Raw genomic sequence first — 21002 nt, 5'->3', positions numbered from 1 at the left:
CTGCCCCCATCCCTTATGGGAAATATGCAAATGCATGTAGGATAGTTGCGGAGACACCATCACGTGTTTCTCAACGCAAGCAGTGAATAGCCAGACCTTTCCCCGGGAAGGAACAACCACGGGAAGGGCAGCATCCCATAAAGGAAAACATCCAATACAGGAAAACCACCTATGCCAAGCATGGTATCCATCCACAGACAGCTGTTTTGGGGTGTTTGCCCCTCATCAGTGTGGAGTAGGAATCTGGCTATTAGGAGCAGTGCCTAGTAAAAGGCTGTGAAGGAACAGATGATTGGCCTCGGGGAGACCAAAACATCCAACACCGCGGAGACACCATCACGTGTTTCTCAACGCAGTGATCCAGAACACTGCCCCCATCCCTTATGGGAAATATGCAAATGCATGTAGGATAGCTGCGGAGACACCATCACGTGTTTCTCAACGCAAGCAGTGAATAGCCAGACCTTTCCCCGGGAAGGAACAACCACGGGAAGGGCAGCATCACATAAAGGAAAACATCCAATACAGGAAAACCACCTATGCCAAGCACAGCCTTTTAATAGGCACTGCTCCTAATAGCCAGATTCCTACTCCACACTGATGAGGGGCAAACACCCCGAAACAGCTGTCTGTGGATGGATACCATGCTTGGCATAGGTGGTTTTCCTGTATTGGATGTTTTCCTTTATGGGATGCTGCCCTTCCCATGGTTGTTCCTTCCCGGGGAAAGGTCTGGCTATTCACTGCTTGCGTTGAGAAACACGTGATGGTGTCTCCGCAGCTATCCTACATGCATTTGCATATTTCCCATAAGGGATGGGGGCAGTGTTCTGGATCACTGCGTTGAGAAACACGTGATGGTGTCTCCGCGGTGTTGGATGTTTTGGTCTCCCCGAGGCCAATCATCTGTTCCTTCACAGCCTTTTACTAGGCACTGCTCCTAATAGCTAGATTCCTACTCCACACTGATGAGGGGCAAACACCCCGAATCAGCTGTCTGTGGGTAGGAGTGCCTCTCGGCCTTTTGGCTGCGATCTTGTGTCGCAGTCAGAGGGTGCGAGTATTTCTTTGCAGCGTGCTGCTTATTTTCGTCTGCGGTATTCGTATCGGCAGTGAAGACTGAAGATGTTTGTCAAGAATTCAATTCGTTTGGTCGTGGAGGATGGTGCCAAAAACAACGTGGTGTATGTGGTTCGTGACCTGCTGGAGGGAAAGGCTGGAGCTCATCGGACTGACATTTTCAGTGTGAATGAATTTCACAACCAAGGTATATATGACGTTACCTTTGTGAGTGAGCCTTGCTGTCTAACTGTCTTCGAGTGGTTAAGAAGCCATGATGGTGACCCCTGCCTGGGGGGAGTGCGGGTGGAGCCTCTGTTTGGGCTCATGGAGAAAATTGTGACTGTTACCGTGTATAATCCTTACACAGAAGTAAGGCTGCTGGAGCAGTTCCTGGCTCAGTACTGCGAATATGTGAAAGGTGGAGAGAAACAGAGAAATTGTTTGGGCATTTTTAATTGTAAATATGTGTTTCGTGTGAAACTGAGGAAAGACCCAAGCTGTTTGGGAGGTTTTACCCATCCCCCGGCGAACTTTTCAGTGGCGGGTCATAGGGGCTTTCTGTCGTATGCAGGGCAGCCTCTATACTGCAGGAAGTGTTCCCAATTTGGGCACTTACAGAACACGTGTGAGAAGAGCATGGTTTGTCGCAACTGCAAGCAAGAAGGCCATGCGGCGGCTCAGTGTCCGATGCCACGTGAATGTGACCAGTGTGGTAATACAGGGCACCTGTATAAGGACTGTCCATATGGTGTGCCAAGGAGGCCAACTAGAGAGGAGGAGAGGCGGGAGGAGGAAGAAAAGAAACGTAAGGAGGAGCGGAGGCAGGAGGAGGAAAAAAAGAGAGAGGAGGAGGTTAAGAAACGGGAGGAGGAGCGGTAGCGGGAGGAAAGCGAGGCATCTGCGCAGCAAAGCGCTGAGGTAATTCCGCCCTCCATGGTTGAGAGATGGTGGGATAGACGGCAGGAGGACAAGGAGGCTGAAAGGAGGAAGGAGGAGCTGGAGGACAAGTTATTCTGGAGAGCTGCAAGGCAAGAAGAGCGTGCTATGGTTAAAAATAAAAAGAAAAAAAAGGAGGCCCCAGTTACCAAAGATGAGGAGTTGGGTGGTTTGATGGATTTTGACACTTTTGGGGCGGAGGAGATGGCTGCGTCGTTGATTCTTGATTCTGATCCAGAAAACATTGGCGTTTTTTCCTCAGAAGAGGAGCCTGGAGGTCGAAAGTGTCCCAGGGAGGGTGGTGGGGAATTCTGTGATGAAGGTGGAGGGCCCCAGAGGAAGGCTGGACAGAAGAAGGCGCGTGTGAAGGAGTGTATGGAGGTCAGCGGCTCTGAAAGCTGCTCAGCGCAGATGGTGGAGGAGGACAGTGGCGGTGCTGTGTAGATATGTGCTATTATTTCAGTAGCTAGGTGGTTTTGTATATAGCATTTGCCTTTAAAAATGTTTTTTTGTGTTTTTCATGTAAGTTGAGTAATGTCATGTTCGTAGGTTGTTTTTTTAGTATTTTTTTGTGTATGTGATGGGTTTTGTAATCATATCACAAAATGTGAGGGTCTTTAAAAGCAGGTTGCGGCGGGCAGCCATTTTGGATTCTTTTGCAACCCAGAATGCAGGAATTTTTTGTCTGCAGGAGTGTGGGATTGTGGATAGTGTGAAGGGGAGTGAATGGCCCCATGGTGCGTCTGTGTGGTCAGGGAGTGCCTGTAATAAAAATGATGGTGTGGGTTTTTTGGTGAAGGGAAATGATGTGAGTTTGTGTGACTATATGGTGATTGAGGTTGGAAGGTGTGTGTTGGCTAATTTTGAGTTTAGAAATGTTCGTTTTTGCGTTATTAATGTATATGTGCCTGTGGATAAACAGGAGCGTAGAGTTTTATTTGAAAAAATTAAGTTTTTTATTCCAGGAAGAGTGCCTGTTGTGATAGTGGGTGATATGAACTGTGATGTGGGAAGTGTGAATGTAGATGCGTCAGGGAAAGTGTTAATGGATATGGTGAGTGATTTTGGTTTAAAAGATATGCAGCGGGCATACAAGATAACTCCATTGTTAAATACGTTTTTTTCTGACAGTGGGAGGGTGGAGTCTAGATTGGACTATTGTTTTGTTTCAAAAAATCTGATTCCTGTTAGTTATGCACAGGAGAGGGTGTTTTTTTCGGATCATGTGTGTATGAAGTGTGAATTGGATTTGCATGTTAATGAGGTGGCTGGGAAAGGAGTGTGGAAGTTGAATGTGAGTTTGCTGGAAGGAGGGGGGTGAGAGAGGAGTATGAAAGACATTATGCAGAGTGGTGTGGGTGCAGGAGTGATTTCAGAAATGTGTGTGAATGGTGGGATTGGGTTAAATGGAAAATTAAGAGTTTTTTTAAAAAACTCGGGTACAAGTGTGCGGCTGCAAAGAGAGAAAGGTTTGTTTTTTTAAATGCAAGATTGAGTGTGTTGTATAAGTTGAGAACGGGAGGGATGGATGTGAGTGAAGATTTAGTGAAAGTGAAAAAAGAAGTGAATGATTTTTTGTTAGAAAGAGGGAGGAGTATTGTGTATAGGGCCAAATTAGAGAATTTGGAGAAGAATGAGAAGTGTTCGCGGTTTTTCTTTAAGAAAGTTTTTGGGAAGAGACAGAGTATGAGTGTTTTGAATGGGATGGATGGAAATGAAGTTAGTGGCGCGGACTTGTGTGAGGAAGTGGCAAAGTTTTATAATGATTTGTATGCTGTGAAATGGAGGGATGAAGGTTTGGAGGGTGAGGTGTTGAGTGTTTTGGAAAATAGTTTGAATAGGATAGAAAGGGAAAGTTTGATGGGTGATGTGACGGGTGAAGAAGTATGGAAGGTGGTGTGCAGTATGGCGCTGAATAAAACGCCGGGGGAGGATGGTCTACCGGTGGAATTTTATCGTGTGATGTGGGATGTGATTGGGAAGGATTTTGTGGATGTATGTAAGTATATGTGGGCGAATGCAGAGGTGGCAAATGGTATGCGTGCAGGGGTGGTTGTGTTATTGCCAAAAAAAGGTGATTTGAAAAATCAAAAAAATTGGAGGCTGATCACATTGCTGAATTGTGATTATAAGATTTATGCGAAACTTTTGGCTAACAGGATGCGTGGCGTGGTTGGGAGTGTGGTGGGTGAGGAGCAATGTTGTGCGGTACCTGGAAGACGAATACATGGAAGTTTGTGTATATTGAGAGATAGTTTGTGGGACCGCATGAATCGTAAGAAAGGGGTGTATGTGTTGAGTTTGGATTTTGAGAAGGCGTATGATAGATTGGTGCATGTTTTTTTGTTTAGTGTGTTGGTGAAGATGGGATTTCCTTCTGAGTTTGTTGAGAGAGTGAGAAGTTTGTATAAGAATATTTACAGTTGTGTGTTGTTGAATGGAAATGTGGGGAGGAGAGTAAATGTATTTTCGGGTGTTCGGCAGGGGTGTCCTTTGTCCCCTATCGTTTTTATTTGCGCAATTGAGCCTTTGTTATGTTTGTTAAGAAAAGATAAGGTGATTCGGGGTGTGCAAGTACCCGGGGGTGGGGGGAGAGAGTGGAAGATGAGTGGCTATATGGATGATGTGTGTGTGCTGTGTGATTCAGAGTGTTCGGTACGGCGTGTGAAGTTGTTGGTTTCTATGTTTTGTGGAGCATCTGCTTTTAAAGTGAATTGGGAGAAGAGTGAGTGTAAGAATTTTGGGGGAAGGAGTCTGAGCGATGATGTTGGAGTGAATGTGGTGAGTGGATCGATAAAGGATTTGGGTGTGAAATTTTCAGAGAAATTGGATAGAGAGGAAAGCTGGGTGGATGTGAAAGAGAGAGTGGAGCGTAAGTTTAATTTTTGGAGTTTGAGGGATCTTACGTTTTTTGGTAAAATTTTAGTTATTAAGAGTGTTGTGTTGCCTATTTTTTTGTATGTTGCGATGGTGTTTCCACCAAGCCACATGTGTATTAGAAGATTAAATAGGGTTTTGTTTGTCTTTTTTTGGGATTCATGTATGGAGCGTGCGAGGAGAGAGATTGTTATGAAGAGTTTGGATAAGGGGGGACTGGGTTTCCCAAATTTGAATGTTTTTTTTGGCGTGAATATTATGGTGTTTGTACTAGGTGTGATTAGGATGGATGGGAAGTATGCATGTATGTGCAGGTTTTTGTTTGGAAGTTTCTTGTTTTGTTTGAAATGGCGTGAAAGAGATCTTAGGAGCCCAGTGGCTTTTGAGGTTCCTGTGTGGTATGTGTGGGTTTACAAATTTTTAGTGAAGTATGAACTGTGTGATGTGGATGTGAGATTGTTAGAAAAGAAGAAAGCTGTATATAAGATGATTGAGTGTAGAGAGATGGAATGTGACATTATTGTAGGACGAGCCCATAGGCTGTCCATGCCAGATTTTAAAATGGTAAGAGGGGATGATGTGCAGAAAGTATGGAAGAAGGTACGTGTGAATGGTATGACAAATAGGCAGAGTGAGATTGTATGGCAGTCATTGCATGGGGTGTTGCCGGTGAGGGAGTTTCTCAATAATCGGGGTTTAGTGAGGAGTGAGAGGTGTCTGAGGAGTGGATGTGGTGGGAGTGAAAGTGTGGTGCATTTGTTTTGGAATTGTCAGTATGCTAGAAGTGTGATTGCAGGTCTGGGTCATTTGTGTAAGGAGCTGTGTGAGGTGAATCTGTTGTCTTTTGAGCTTTTTATGTTTGGATTGGGTATGTGTGGGGAAAAGGAGAGAGTATTGTGGTTGATGATGGCATGTATAAAAGAGGTTTTGTGGGATGTGAGGAATGTGTATGTGTTTAAAAGGAAGGATATTGAGGTTAAAAACTGAATAAAAATTATTTTGGGAAAATTGTATTTTTGCTTTGTGTGTGATCAGAGGAGGAGAGGGGAGGTGGATGCAGAGGGAATTTGGAAGACTAAAAAGTGGAAACATTTTGTTAATGTATCTTAAAGTGTTTTTTTGGTTGTTAAATAAAAAATTTTTTTGTGTGTTTTCCAATGATGATGGGAATGGCGGTTGCACTAAGTATGTGGCACGCTGTTTTGGATGATGAGTTCCTTATAGTTTTGGCTACCTGACTGTGGAACTTCCCATCTGAGGGGAAAAAAAAAAAAAAGGAAAAAAAAAAGCTGTCTGTGGATGGATACCATGCTTGGCATAGGTGGTTTTCCTGTATTGGATGTTTTCCTTTATGGGATGCTGCCCTTCCCGTGGTTGTTCCTTCCCGGGGAAAGGCCTGGCTATTCACTGCTTGCGTTGAGAAACACGTGATGGTGTCTCCGCAGCTATCCTACATGCATTTGCATATTTCCCATAAGGGATGGGGGCAGTGTTCTGGATCACTGCGTTGAGAAACACGTGATGGTGTCTCTGCAGTGTTGGATGTTTTGGTCTCCCCGAGGTCATTCATCTGTTCCTTCATAGCCTTTCACCAGGCACTGCTCCTAATAGCCAGTTTCCTACACCACACTGATGAGGGGCAAAAACCCCGAAACAGCTGTCTGTGGATGGATACCATGCTTGGCATAGGTGGTCTTCCTTTATTGGATATTCTCCTTTATTGGATGCTGCCTTTCCCATGGTTGTTCCTTCCCGGAGAAAGGCCTGGCTATTCATTGCTTGCGTTGAGAAACACGTGATGGTGTCTCCGCAGCTTACATTACATGCGTTTGCATATTTCCCATAAGGGATGGGGGCAGTGTTCTGGATCACTGCGTTGAGAAACACGTGATGGTGTCTCTGCAGTGTTGGATGTTTTGGTCTCCCGAGGTCATTCATCTGTTCCTTCATAGCCTTTCGCCAGGCACTGCTCCTAATAGCCAGTTTCCTACACCACACTGATGAGGGGCAAAACCCCCGAAACAGCTGTCTGTGGATGGATACCATGCTTGGCATAGGTGGTCTTCCTTTATTGGATATTCTCCTTTATTGGATGCTGCCCTTCCCGTGGTTGTTCCTTCCCGGAGAAAGGCCTGGCTATTTATTGCTTGCGTTGAGAAACACGTGATGGTGTCTCCGCAGCTTACTTTACATGCGTTTGCATATTTCCCATAAGGGATGGGGGCAGTGTTCTGGATCACTGCGTTGAGAAACACGTGATGGTGTCTCTGCAGTGTTGGATGTTTTGGTCTCTCCGAGGTCATTCATCTGTTCCTTCATAGCCTTTCACCAGGCACTGCTCCTAATAGCCAGTTTCCTACTCCACACTGATGAGAGGCAAAAACCCCGAAACAGCTGTTTGTGGATGGATACCATGCTTGGCATAGGTGGTCTTCCTTTATTGGATATTCTCCTTTATTGGATGCTGCCCTTCCCGTGGCTGTTCCTTCCCGGAGAAAGGCCTGGCTATTCATTGCTTGCATTGAGAAACACGTGATGGTGTCTCCGCAGCTTACTTTACATGCGTTTGCATATTTCCCATAAGAGATGGGGGCAGTGTTCTGGATCACTGCGTTGAGAAACATGTGATGGTGTCTCCGCAGTGTTGGATGTTTTGGTCTCCCCAAGGTCATTCATCTGTTCCTTCAAAATTCAGCTGACGTTCAAGACAGATGTTTATACAAGGTTTTCAGAATAAAGAATGAATGTGATACGAATGGTGAGAGAAAGAGATTAGGATTAATTATTATATTTCTCAAATCATAATCAGGGGGGAATGTAAAATCTTAATAACAATAAAATATTATTATTGATCACTTAACGTATATACAGAGTTCAATTAATGAGCCAGAGCTCTAGGTAGTGTGTGGTAGTGAGTTATTCTGGGATCTTGGCTTACATTTGTTCTCTGTATGTCAAAGCTACAGGACACTTGTCAAGTTGAGGCTATAAGTGGACGACTAAAGTTACTTGTAACTAACAAACCAAATATATTTAGGGAATATGGAATGAGGTAATGTACAGAACCATTAGGCATATTCTGGAAGCTACTAGGTTCTGCTAATATGGTACGAGCTATGGCCATAGCGGTAGATCACCATATGTGGTTAGGAGGTGGGAAAATAGTAACCAATGTCAGTCTATGGGTCAAAATCGTATATAAGGAAGACCCAGCTCCAGTATGGTTCAGATCTCTCATTTCTTGGGAATCTCCACATGGACGACCACATCATACCACAAGACCATGTGGAAGATCAATGCTTGCTTTCTCTTTATAATCTAATACTTCATTTTGTGTGCTATGAACTTATAATTTACTTTTTCTTCATCTTTGTAATCACTTTTTGAATGGACATTAACCAAGATTTGTTTTATCCACACAATTCAATTTTGCTTTTCTTCTCTATCCTCACTGTATCATACTTGAAAAAGTAAGGAAGAGTTATTTTTTCTAACAGTAAAAAACCCCGAATCATGTTCTCTGGGGTCTCGGCTACCCCCGGCAACCGAGACCCCAGAGAAAATCCGACTCTGGGGGCGCTATTCACTTTTTCCACAGCGCCGTTAATTAACGGTGCTGTGGTTTAAGTATCCTTAGCTGCCGCCGTTAAAAGGCGTATCGGCGGTCATTAACCCCTTTCTGACATATGATGTGCTATCCCGTCGAGGTGGGGTGGGCCCGTATGACCACCGAAGGGATAGTACGTCATACGCGATCGGCCGCGCTCACGGGGGGAGCGCGGCCGATCGCGGCCGGGTGTCAGCTGCATATCGCAGCTGACATCCGGCACTATGTGCCAGGAGCGGTCACGGACCGCCCCCGGCACACTGCGATCAAACATGATCGCGGTGTGCCGGCGGTACAGAGAAGCATCGCGCAGGGAGGGGGCTCCCTGCGATCTTCCCTGTGACCCCCGGAGCAACGCGATGTGATCGCGTTGCTCCGAGGGTCTCCTACCTCCTTCCTCGCTGCAGGTCCCGGATCCAAGATGGCCGCGGCATCCGGGTCCTGCAGGTAAAGAGGTGGCTTACCGAGTGTCTGCTCAGAGCAGGCGCTGGTAAGCCTGCAGCCCTGCACAGCATATCGCAGATCTGACAGAGTGCTGTGCACACTGTCAGATCACCGATCTGTGATGTCCCCCCCTGGGACAAAGTAAAAAAGTAAAAAAAAAAAAATTTCCCACATGTGTAAAAAAATAAATAAATTCCTAAATAAAGAAAAAATATATATATTATTCCCATAAATACATTTCTTCATCTAAATAAAAAAAACCAAACAATAAAAGTACACATATTCAGTATCGCCGCGTCCGTAACGACCCAACCTATAAAACTGTCCCACTAGTTAACCTTTTCAGTAAACACCGTAAGAAAAAAAAAAATAAAAACGAGGCATAAAACAACGCTTTATTACCATACCGCCAAACAAAAAGTGGAATAACACGCGATCAAAAAGACGGATATAAATAACCATGGTACCGCTGAAAACGTTATCTTAACCCGCAAAAAACAAGCCACCATACAGCGTCATCAAAGAAAAAATAAAAAAGTTATAGTCCTGAGAATAAAGCGATACCAAAAAAATTATTTTTTCTATAAAATAGTTTTTATCGTATAAAAGCGCCAAAATATAAAAAAATGATATAAATGAGGTATCGCTGTAATCGTACTGACTCGAAGAATAAAACTGCTTTATCAATTTTACCAAACGTGGAACGGTATAAACGCCTCTCCCAAAAGAAATTCATGAATAGCTGGTTTTTGGTCATTCTGCCTCACAAAAATCGGAATAAAAAGTGATCAAACACTGTCACGTGTCCGAAAATGTTACCAATAAAAACATCAACACGTCCCGCAAAAAACAAGACCTCACATGACTCTGTGGACCAAAATATGGAAAAATTATAGCTCTGAAAATGTGGAGACGCAAAAACTTTTTTGCCATAAAAAAGCGTCTTTTAGTGTGTGACAGCTGTCAATCATAAAAATCTGATATAAAAAACGTCATAAAAGTAAATCAAACCCCCCTTCATCACCTCCTTAGTTAGGGAAGAATAATAAATTTAAAAAAATGTATTTATTTCCATTTTCCCATTAGGGCTAGGGTTAGGGCTAGGGTTGGAGGTAAAGTTAGGGTTAGGGTTGGGGCTAAAGTTAGGGTTAGGGTTGGGGCTAAAGCTATGGTTGGGATTAGAATTATGGGTTTGTCAGGGCTGGGGGTGTGGTTAGGGTTACCATTGGGATTAGGGTTAGGGGTGTGTTTGGATTAGGGTTTCAGTTAGAATTGGGGAGTTTCCACTGTTTAGGCACATCAGGGGCTCTCCAAACGCGACATGGCGTCCGATCTCAATTCCAGCCAATTCTGCGTTGAAAAAGTAAAACAGTGCTCCTTCCCTTCCGAGCTCTCCCGTGCGCCCAAACAGGGGTTTACCCCAACTATTGGGGTATCAGCGTACTCGGGACAAATTGGACAACAACTTTTGGGGTCTTAGTTCTCTTGTTATCCTTGGGAAAATAAAAATTTGGGGGGCTAAAAATAATTTTTCTGGGAAAATTTTTTTTTTTTATTTTCACGGCTCTGCGTTGTAAACTGTAGTGAAACACTTGGGGGTTCAAAGTTCTCACAACACATCTAGATAAGTTCCTTGGGAGGTCTAGTTTCCAATATGGGGTAACTTGTGGGGGGTTTTAATGATTAGGCACATCAGGGGCTCTGCAAATGCAACGTGACGCCTGCAGACCAATCCATTTAAGTCTGCATTCCAAATGGCGCTCCTTCCCTTCCGAGCTCTGTCATGCGCCCAAACAGTGGTTTCCTCCCACATATGGGGTATTAGCGTACTCAGGACAAATTGGACAACAACCTTTGGGGTCCAATTTATTCTGTTACCCTTGTAAAAATACAAAGCTGGGGGCTAAAATATCATTTTTGTGAAAAAAAAATATATATATTTTCACGGCTCTGCGTTATAAACTGTAGTGAAACACTTGGGGGTTCAAAGCTCTCAAAACACATCTAGATAAGTTCCTTAGGGGGTCTACTTTCCAAAATGGTGTCACTTGTGGGATGTTTTAATGTTTAGGCACATCAGGGGCTCTCCAAACGCAACATGGCGTCCCATCTTAATTCCAGTCAATTTTGCATTGAAAAGTAAAATGGCGCTCCTTCCCTTCTGAGCTCTGCCATGCGCCCAAACAGTGGTTTACCCCCACATATAGGGTATCGTCGTACTCAGGACAAATTGCACAACAACTTTTGTGGTCTAATTTCTTCTCTTACCCTTGGTAAAATAAAAAAATGGGGGCGAAAAGATAATTTTTGTGAAAAAAATATGATTTTTAATTTTTACGGCTCTGCATTATAAACTTCTGTGAAGCACTTGTTGGGTCAAAGTGCTCAACACACATCTAGATAAGTTCCTTAACGGGTCTACTTTCCAAAATGGTTTCACTTGTGGGGGTTTCAATGTTTAGGCAAATCAGGGGCTCTCCAAACGCAACATGGCGTCCCATCTCAATTCCAGTCAATTTTGCATTGAAAAGTCAAATGGCGCTCCTTCCCTTCCGAGCTCTGCCCTGCGCCCAAACAATGGTTTACACCCACATATGGGGTATCAGCGTACTCAGGACAAATTGCACAACATTTTTTGGGGTCCAATTTCTTCTTACCCATGGGAAAATAAAAAATTGGGGGCGAAAAGATCATTTTTGTGAAAAAAATATGATTTTTTATTTTTACGGCTCTACATTATAACCTTCTGTGAAGCACTTGATGGGTCAAAGTGCTCACCACACATCTAGATAAGTTCCTTAGGGGGTCCACTTTCCAAAATGCTGTCACTTGTAGGAGGTTTCAATTTTTAGGCACATCAGGGGCTCTCCAAACGCAACATGGCGTCCCATCTCAATTCCAGTCAATTTTGCATTGAAAAGTCAAATGGCGCTCCTTTCCTTCCGAGCTCTGCCATGCGCCCAAACAGTGGTTTACCCCCACATATGGGGTATCAGCGTACTCAGGACAAATTTTACAACAACTTTTGGGGTCCATTTTCTCCTGTTACCCTTGGTAAAATAAAACAAATTGGAGCTGAAATAAATTTTGTGTGAAAAAAAGTTAAATGTTCATTTTTATTTAAACATTCCAAAAATTCCTGTGAAACACCTGAAGGGTTAATAAATTTCTTGAATGTGGTTTTGAGCACCTTGAGGGGTGCAGTTTTTAGAATGGTGTCACACTTGGGTATTTTCTGCTATATAGACCCCTCAAAATGACTTCAAATGAGATGTGGTCCCTAAAAAAAAATGGTGTTGTAAAAATGAGAAATTGCTGGTCAACTTTTAACCGTTATAACTCCCTAACAAAAAAAAATTTTTGTTCCAAAATTGTGCTGATGTAAAGTAGACATGTGGAAAATGTTACTTATTAAGTATTTTGCGTGACATATGTCTGTGATTTAAGGGCATAAAAATTCAAAGTTGGAAAATTGCAAAATTTTCAAAATTTTTGCCAAATTTCCATTTTTTTCACAAAAACGCAAGTTATATCGAATAAATTTTACCACTAACATGAAGTACAATATGTCACGAGAAAACAATGTCAGAATCGCCAAGATCCGTCAAAGCGTTCCAGAGTTATAACCTCATAAAGAGACAGTGGTCAGAATTGTAAAAATTGGCCCGGTCATTAACGTGCAAACCACCCTTGGGGGTGAAGGGGTTAAATCTTCATAAATAAACGACATACATATTCTAGAATACCCGATGCGTTAGAAGTGGGCCGCCATCTGGTGATATAAATACCGTATATACTCGAGTATAAGCCGAGATTTTCAGCCCAAATTTTTGGGCTGAAAGTGCCCCCTCGGCTTATACTCGAGTCATGATCGGTGGTGGGGTCGGTGGGTGAGCACTGTCATATACTTACCTGCTTCCGGGGCTCCTGGCGCTCCCCCTGCACGTCCCACTGTCTCCGGGTGCCGCAGCCTCTTCCCCTGAGCGGTCACGTGGGACCGCTCATTAGAGAAATGAATAGGCGGCTCCACCTCCCATAGGGGTGGAGCCGCCTATTCATTTCTCTAATGAAGCGGTGCCGGTGACCGCTGACAGAGGAAGAGGCTGCGGCACCGAAGACCAGCTGTCCGGGGGAAGGAGCGGGACGCCGGGAGCAGGTAAGTATCGCATATTCACCTGTCTGCGTTCCACACGGCGGGCGCTGTCTCCATCTTCCCGGCATCTCTCTGCACTGACTGTTCACTCAGGCAGAGGGCACGATGACGCATATAGTGTGCGCGCCGCCCTCTGCCTGATCAGTCAGTGCAGAGAGACGCCGGGAAGATGGCGCAGAGGAGCTGCAAGCAAGACAGGTGAGTATGTGTTTTTTTTTTTTTTTTATTGCAGCAGCAGCAGCACAGATTTATGTGGAGCATCTATGGGGCAACGGTGCAGAGCACTATATGGCAGAGCTATGGGGCAACGGTGCAGAGCACTATATGGCACAGCTATGGGGCAACGGTGCAGAGCACTATATGGCACAGCTATGAGGCAACTGTGCAGAGCACTATATGGCACAGCTATGGGGCAACGGTGCAGAGCACTATATGGCAGAGCTATGGGGCAACGGTGCAGAGCACTATATGGCAGAGCTATGGGGCAACGGTGCAGAGCACTATATGGCAGAGCTATAGGGCAACGGTGCAGAGCACTATATGGCAGAGCTATGGGGCAACGGTGCAGAGCACTATATGGCACAGCTATGGGGTAACGGTGCAGAGCACTATATGGCACAGCTATGAGGCAACTGTGCAGAGCACTATATGGCACAGCTATGGGGCAATGGTGCAAAGCACTATATGGCAGAGCTATGGGGCAACGGTGCAGAGCACTATATGGCAGAGCTATGGGGCAACGGTGCAGAGCACTATATGGCAGAGCTATGGGGCAACGGTGCAGAGCACTATATGGCACAGCTATGGGGCAACGGTGCAGAGCACTATATGGCACAGCTATGAGGCAACTGTGCAGAGCACTATATGGCAGAGCTATGGGGCAACGGTGCAGAGCACTATATGGCAGAGCTATGGGGCAACGGTGCAGAGCACTATATGGCACAGCTATGGGGCAACGGTGCAGAGCACTATATGGCACAGCTATGGGGCAATGGTGCAGAGCACTATATGGCACAGCATTGGGGCAACGGTGCAGAGCATTATATATATGGCACAGCTATCTATGGGGCAACGGTGCAGAGCATTGTATATATGGCACAGAGTTATGTGGAGCATCTATGGGGCCATAATGAATGGTATGGAGTATCTATTTCTAATTTTGAAATTCACCGGTAGCTGCTGCATTTTCCACCCTAGGCTTATACTCGAGTCAATCAGTTTTCCCAGTTTTTTGTGGCAAAATTAGGGGGGTCGGCTTATACTCGAGTATATACGGTATATATATCTACCTATTCTATGTGTATCTATCTATTCTATTGTAACCGGTCAGTGCGATTTTACTGGACACCGCACTGAATTACCGGCTTTTCTAAGGACATTCTCGTCCGAGAATCGCAGCAATCAGCAGCATGTTGGGAGTTTTATCTCAGTCCGATTTTGGCTGAAAAAAAACTTGCAAATGAGCCGTCACCTATTGAGTAACATTGGTCCCAGTGCAGTCCGATTTTATTTATCGGATTGCACTCGTCCGTTTCTCACACAAATGAGTATGAGCCCTTAGCCGGACACTGGAAGGGGGTAAATAAGCGAGATTTCGGCATTTTAGCCCCTGGTGTGGAGGCGATAGCACAATCATATGCCGCCATATACTAGACGTCCGGTAACCGGTGATAATCCCCTCATGTGTGGGGTCTATTTGTCTCCAGAGAAATCACACGTTACATTCCACACAGAACATTGTGTAGAAAAGGCGGCGCGAGGTGATTGTGCCAGTAGTGAGGGCGAATAATGGCGGGAATGTCACTGACTGAGGAGAAGTCTCCATGTAGCGTCTTCACTGCGGATCACGTGACCCCTGACTCCTCCCCCTGTGACCTCATCACAGGTCCTGTGCGCACAGAGCAGCCATATCTGTGGAGTGCGGCTCTGCAGGTGGAGGTATGTGGAGATTCCCCAGTACTGAGCGCAGCCGGGGACATTAACCCCTTCTGCACGGAGGAGACTCTTTTGGGGTTGTTGTTGCCCCTTTATAAGAACCATAACGTTGTTGTTCTGTTTCCTGTAATAGATACATACGAGCCAACTATGGAGGACAGGAAGTGAGGAGCGGATTGTTCTCCTAGTACAGGGCCCCTTTCTTGGCCCCACACAGTGTAATGCCCCCATTATGCCCTGTAAGCAGGTTCTGCCCCACACCCAGCTGCCTCGGGCACTTTACCAGGAGCTGGTACCTCAGATTCTTCCCCGCACCCCTTTCCTTTGTTGGCGCCAAATCTGTTCTGCCTTTGGGGCTCCGGCCTTTATAATATCAGTAACTGCGCCATCAAGGTCTCCTGACCAGGTGCACCCTCTAGACTCTTCCCTCCGGAAACCCTCCCTCTTCCCATTGGTGTCACATGGTCCCGTCTGGACGGCAGATAGCAGTCTGTACAAATGCAGCACAGCCCTGAGGAGGCTTTTTTATGAGTCTCCTTTTTACACCCCTTATGTAATATATATGATGCCGCTCACACAGTATAATGTTTCCACAGTACTGGCATCTCTCGTAAAAAAGGTATTTTCACACTACCGCCATCCCCCCACACAGTATAATGTTCTCCTAGTACCGCCATCCCCCCACACAGTATAATGTTCTCATAGTACCGCCATACCCCCACACACAGTATACTGTTCTCATAGTACCGCCATACCCCCACACATTATAATGTTCTCATAGTACCGCCATACCCCCACACACAGTATAATGTTCTCATAGTACCTCCATACCCCCACACACAGTATAATGTTCTCATAGTACTGCCATACCCCCACACACAGTATAATGTTCTAATAGTACCGCCATATCCCCACACACAGTATAATGTTCTCATAGTACCGCCATACCCCCACACACAGTATAATGTTCCTACAGTACCTCCATGCCCCCACAGACAGTATAATGTTCCTACAGTACCACCATACCCCCACACACAGTATAATGTTCTCATAGTACCACCATACCCCCACACATAGTATAATGTACTCATAGTACCGCCATACCCCCACACACAGTATAATATTCTCATAGTACCGCCATACCCTCCACACAGTATAATATTCTCACAGTAATGCTTTACCCCCACACACAGTATAATGTTCTCATAGTATCGCCATACCCCCACACACAGTATAATGTTCCTACAGTACCGCCATCCCCCCACACACAGTACAATGTTCTCATAGTACCGCCATACCCCCACACACAGTATAATGTTCTCATAGTACCGCCATACCCCCACACACAGTATAATGTTCTCATAGTACCGCCATACCCCCACACACAGTATAATGTTCTCATAGTACCTCCATCCCACCACACACAGTGTAATGTTCTCATACTACCACCATACCCCCACACACAGTATAATGTTCTCATAGTACCTCCATCCCACCACACACAGTATAATGCTCTCATACTACCACCATACCCCCACACAGTATAATGTTCCTACAGTACCGCCATACCCCCACACACACAGTATAATCTTCTCATAGTACCGCCATACCCCCACACACAGTATAATGTCCCCACAGTACTGCCATCCCCCCACTTTCTAATGTTCCCACAATACTGCCCCCTACATGCACAATATGGTACCATCCACCTCACTGACTACCTCCGACCACCGACAGTTAATTAATAAATTCTCATTTAGCCTCATTCTTGGTGCAAATACTAATGAACCCAGGATCTATGAGATATTTACCATACGATAGTTGGATAGGCAGGAGTGTATCATCCAAAACGATAGCCCACTTGGTTGCTATGATACCTATGAATTGATAGGGCTCAGTGGGGTGTGGTATTGTTACCCTCTCCTTCCCATCATCACAATTTCAGCTAAAGGGCAAGTAGGAAGCGAGAGAGGTTAAGTGCCAGAACTGGTGCATCTTAGAGATGTGCTTTTTCCAGGCGGCTGAGAGCTGATATTTTTAGCCTGTGGGCACAGTATTTATTGCCCCTTCCTAGGCTATTAATATCAACTCGCAACTGTCTGCATAGCTTTGCTGGTTATTAAATATAGGGGCAAACTACTTCACTTTTTTAGAGGAGTCCCCCATTTTTATAGCCACTAAAGGCTAAGTATACAGTTGTGAGCTGATATTACTAGTCTGGGAAGCTCCACGGGTATTACCCCCTTTCCTAGGCTATAAACAAACTTGTGTGTGTGAATCAGAGCTGAGATCTAACGTGATAAAAGAACACAGTGCGGGGAAGACAGGAAACCTTCATATAGACGGCCGGTGGTGATGGTCAGTGACCGACTCTGGCCAAATATGTCTCTAGAGCCGTAGTAGAAGATGAAGATGTCGTCCTCATCATGAAGTAGTTATTTCTCATGTCGTGTGTAATGAATATCTCCTGCAGTATTACTAATGCCGATTTCAGGGTCGGTAAATGAGACGAGAATTAGCGTTATGGAAGATGACTCTATGAGAAACGTATTCAGCTGCCGACTCCGAGGAGGAAACTGCTTGTTGTCTGTGGCCTAAATATATAGGATTTATTAGTAGATGGAAAGAAGGAAACTAAATACTGTAAAATAATAAATCTCCTCATATGTTTCCCTTATTATCTCCAGTAATTGTATTATTACAGGATTCTTATGATGTTACATCGGCTCATCTTCTCATTCAGGTCTCTACAATATCGGATCCTCTCAGTGAAGATCTTCTACAAAAGAGAATTTTCCTGATTTACCCATCAAAGATGGATATGGACAGAGACAAGATGGCGGAGAGGATATTACACCTCACCCTAGAGATCCTCTTCCGGCTTACTGGAGAGGTGAGAGATGCTGATGACGTCACATTACATCATTCTTATCTATGGCAATAACAGATGGACAGAACTGGAGAGGTGAGGACTCTGGAAATGTCTGTAGAGAGATTTATTAATGTGTCTCTCCATTACCAGGAATACATAGTGGTGAAGAAGACCTCTAGTGATCGCTGTCAGGACCCTGTGTCTGAGGGATGGGGAAGACCCCTGAGCCCAATCATGGGGCCTCCACCTCACCCACTGATCCATGAGGACATCAATGACCAGAAGATCCTAGCACTCATCTACAAGATGATTGAGCTGCTGACTGGAGAGGTGACACTGCTGGGAATGCTGGGACATTATACAGTAACACTATGAAGGGATCGGGGATGACGGTATCATTGTATGTGTCAGGTTCCTATAAGGTGTCAGGATGTCGCCGTCTATTACTCCATGGAGGAGTGGGAGTATTTAGAAGGACACAGAGATCTGTACAAGAACGTCATAATGGAGGTTCCCCAGCCCCTCACATCTCCAGGTAATAGACAGGACTAAATACACACGGCCTATAATTATCTGTATGTAAAGAATGAATTCACTCCCTGTATGTGTTTCCTCCAGATCTATCCAGTAAGAGGACACCAGAGAGATGTCCCCGTCCTCTTCTTCCACAGGACTGTAACCAAGAAGATCCCAATGCTCCTCAGGATCATCAGGTAGATGGAGAGAAGGTGTCAGGAGATCTCCCCTATGATGTGTAGACGCCGGTGAAGGTCTTCTGCTCAGTCTTGTTTTATCCACCAGTATTATATGTTTTATACTTGTGTAATGAGAACGGTGGAGATGGCAGGATTAGAGCTGATCATAGATGGGACTTCTCCATCTGTCGGTGACTTTTATGATATTTGTTTCAGGGTGAAGATCTGACCCATATTAATACTACAGAGACAAATGTGAGGGGGGATGAGTGGTGTAAAGAGGAGATTCCCACATATGACTACCCAGGTGAGTAGTGACCACTAAATGCAGAGAAGTCACAGATTCTCCTCAGTCACCGGCTGTGGCTGCTTTATCGCTGGTGTAGTCCGGCCGTATTACCATGATCACCATTTTACCTCTAGACCACAACATTCTCCTTCTATACACTGACCTGAGAGACTTCCTGATCATCACTGCGCATGACAGGAAGCCTCTCAGGTCTGGAGACCCTGATGTCATCATGACGACATCGGGTCTCCATGGCAGTGATCTGGACCACGCATCATGCCACAGAGTCTAGGATCCAAAGGCAGCTGGGCTGTCAGTCACTGTAGTGAGGGATCAGCGACCTGTCATAAGCCAATACAGATGAATATGTAATCAGAGCAGCACATAAAGCCCCGCCCACAGCCCCGCCCCAGAGCACCACATAAAGCCCCGCCCCAGAGCACCACATAAAGCCCCGCCCACAGCCCCAACCCAGAGCACGAGAATCTCATTAACTAAAAACTACAAATACAGATTAATCAAAAACCACAAGACGGATTTCATCACCAGGTATCAGTGTAATCAGTATAACGGCACCGACCTGACAGTGTCTGTAGTCACTGAGCACAATCCTGCTGACAGGTTCCCTTTAAGACATCTCCGCTCTGCACTATTATACACAGTTCTCTTTAACCCCTTACTGACCAGGCCAATTTTTACAATTCTGACCACTGTCACTTTATGAGGTTATAACTCTGGAACGCTTTAACGGATCCCACTGATTCTGAGAATGTTTTTTCGTGACATATTGTACTTCATGTTAGTGGTAACATTTCTTTGATATTACTTGCGATTATTTATGAAAAAAACAGAAATATGGCAAAAAATGTAAAATTTTGCAATATTCAAACTTTGAATTTTTATGCCCTTAAATCCGAGAGATATGTCACACAAAATAGTTATTAAATAACATTTCCCTCATGTCTACTTTACATCAGCACAATTTTGGAAACAACATTTTTTTTTAGTTAGGAAGTTATAAGGGTTAAAATTTGACCAGCAATTTCTCATTTTTAGAACAAAATTTACAAAACCATTTTTTTTTAGGGACCACCTCACATTTGAAGTCACTTTGAGGGGTATACATGACAGAAAATACCCAAATTTGACACCATTCTAAAAAGTGCACCCCTCAAGGTGATTAAAACCTCATTCAAGAGGTTTATTAACCCTTTACGTGCTTCACAGGAACTGAAACAATTTTGAAGGAAAAAATTAACATTTAACTTTTTTTTTGCAAACATTAAATTTCAGAACCAATTTTTTTTATTTTCACAAGTGTAAAAAGAGAAAGCAAACCACAAAATTTGTTGTGCAATTTCTCCTGAATGCGCCGATACCCCACATGTGGGGGTAAACCACTGTTTGGGCGCACTGCAGAGCTTGGAAGAGAAGGAGCACCATTTGACTTGACAATGCAGAATTGGCTGGAATTGAGATCGGACACCATGTTTCGCGTTTGGAAAGACCCTGATGTGCCTAAATAGTGGAAACCCCCCACGAGTGATATCATTTTGGAATCTAGTCCCCTTAAAGAACTTATCTAGATGTGTGGTGAGCACTTTGAACCCCCAGGTGCTTCACAGAAGTTTATAACGTAGAGCTGTGAAAATAAAAAATCAAAATTTTTTTTCTACAAAAATGATCTTTTCGCCCCCAAATTTTTATTTTCACAAGGATAACAGGAGAAATTAGACCACGAAAGTTGTTGTGCTGTTTCTCCTGAGTACGTCGATACTCCATATGTGGGGGTAAACCACAGTTTAGGCGCACGGCAGAGCTTGGAAGAGAATGAGTGCCATTTGACATTTTCAATGCTGAATTGGCTGGAATTGAGATCGGACGCCATGTTGCGTTTGGAGAGCCCCTGATGTACCTAAGCAGTAGAAACCCCCCACAAGTGACCCCATTTTGGAAACTAGACCCATTAAGGAACTTATGTAGATGTTTGGTGAGCACTTTGAACCCCCAAGTGCTTCATAGAAATTTATAACGGAGAGCCGTGAAAATAAAAAATCCTTTTTTTTATCTCAAAAATGATTTTTTTAGCTCGCAATTTTTTATTTTCTCAAGGGTAACATGAGAAATTGGTC

At 44.5% G+C, this 21002-nt stretch overlaps 1 long non-coding RNA gene across 1 annotated transcript in view; it reads left to right on the top strand.

Annotated features, from left to right (window-relative positions):
- Positions 1-18132, top strand: part of LOC143769380 (uncharacterized) — a 41418-nt gene extending 23286 nt beyond the window's left edge. The window contains exons 2-3 of the long non-coding RNA XR_013214382.1: positions 17758-17907; positions 18037-18132. This is a non-coding gene — a long non-coding RNA (uncharacterized LOC143769380). The remainder of the gene's footprint in view (positions 1-17757; positions 17908-18036) is intronic.
- The last annotated feature ends 2870 nt before the right edge of the window (positions 18133-21002 follow it).

The sequence above is a fragment of the Ranitomeya variabilis genome, chromosome 4 (genome assembly GCF_051348905.1).
Source record: "Ranitomeya variabilis isolate aRanVar5 chromosome 4, aRanVar5.hap1, whole genome shotgun sequence".
Lineage (NCBI taxonomy): Eukaryota > Metazoa > Chordata > Amphibia > Anura > Dendrobatidae > Ranitomeya > Ranitomeya variabilis.
Note: the sequence above shows the minus strand (reverse complement) of the source record. Positions and strands in the feature narration are given on the sequence as shown.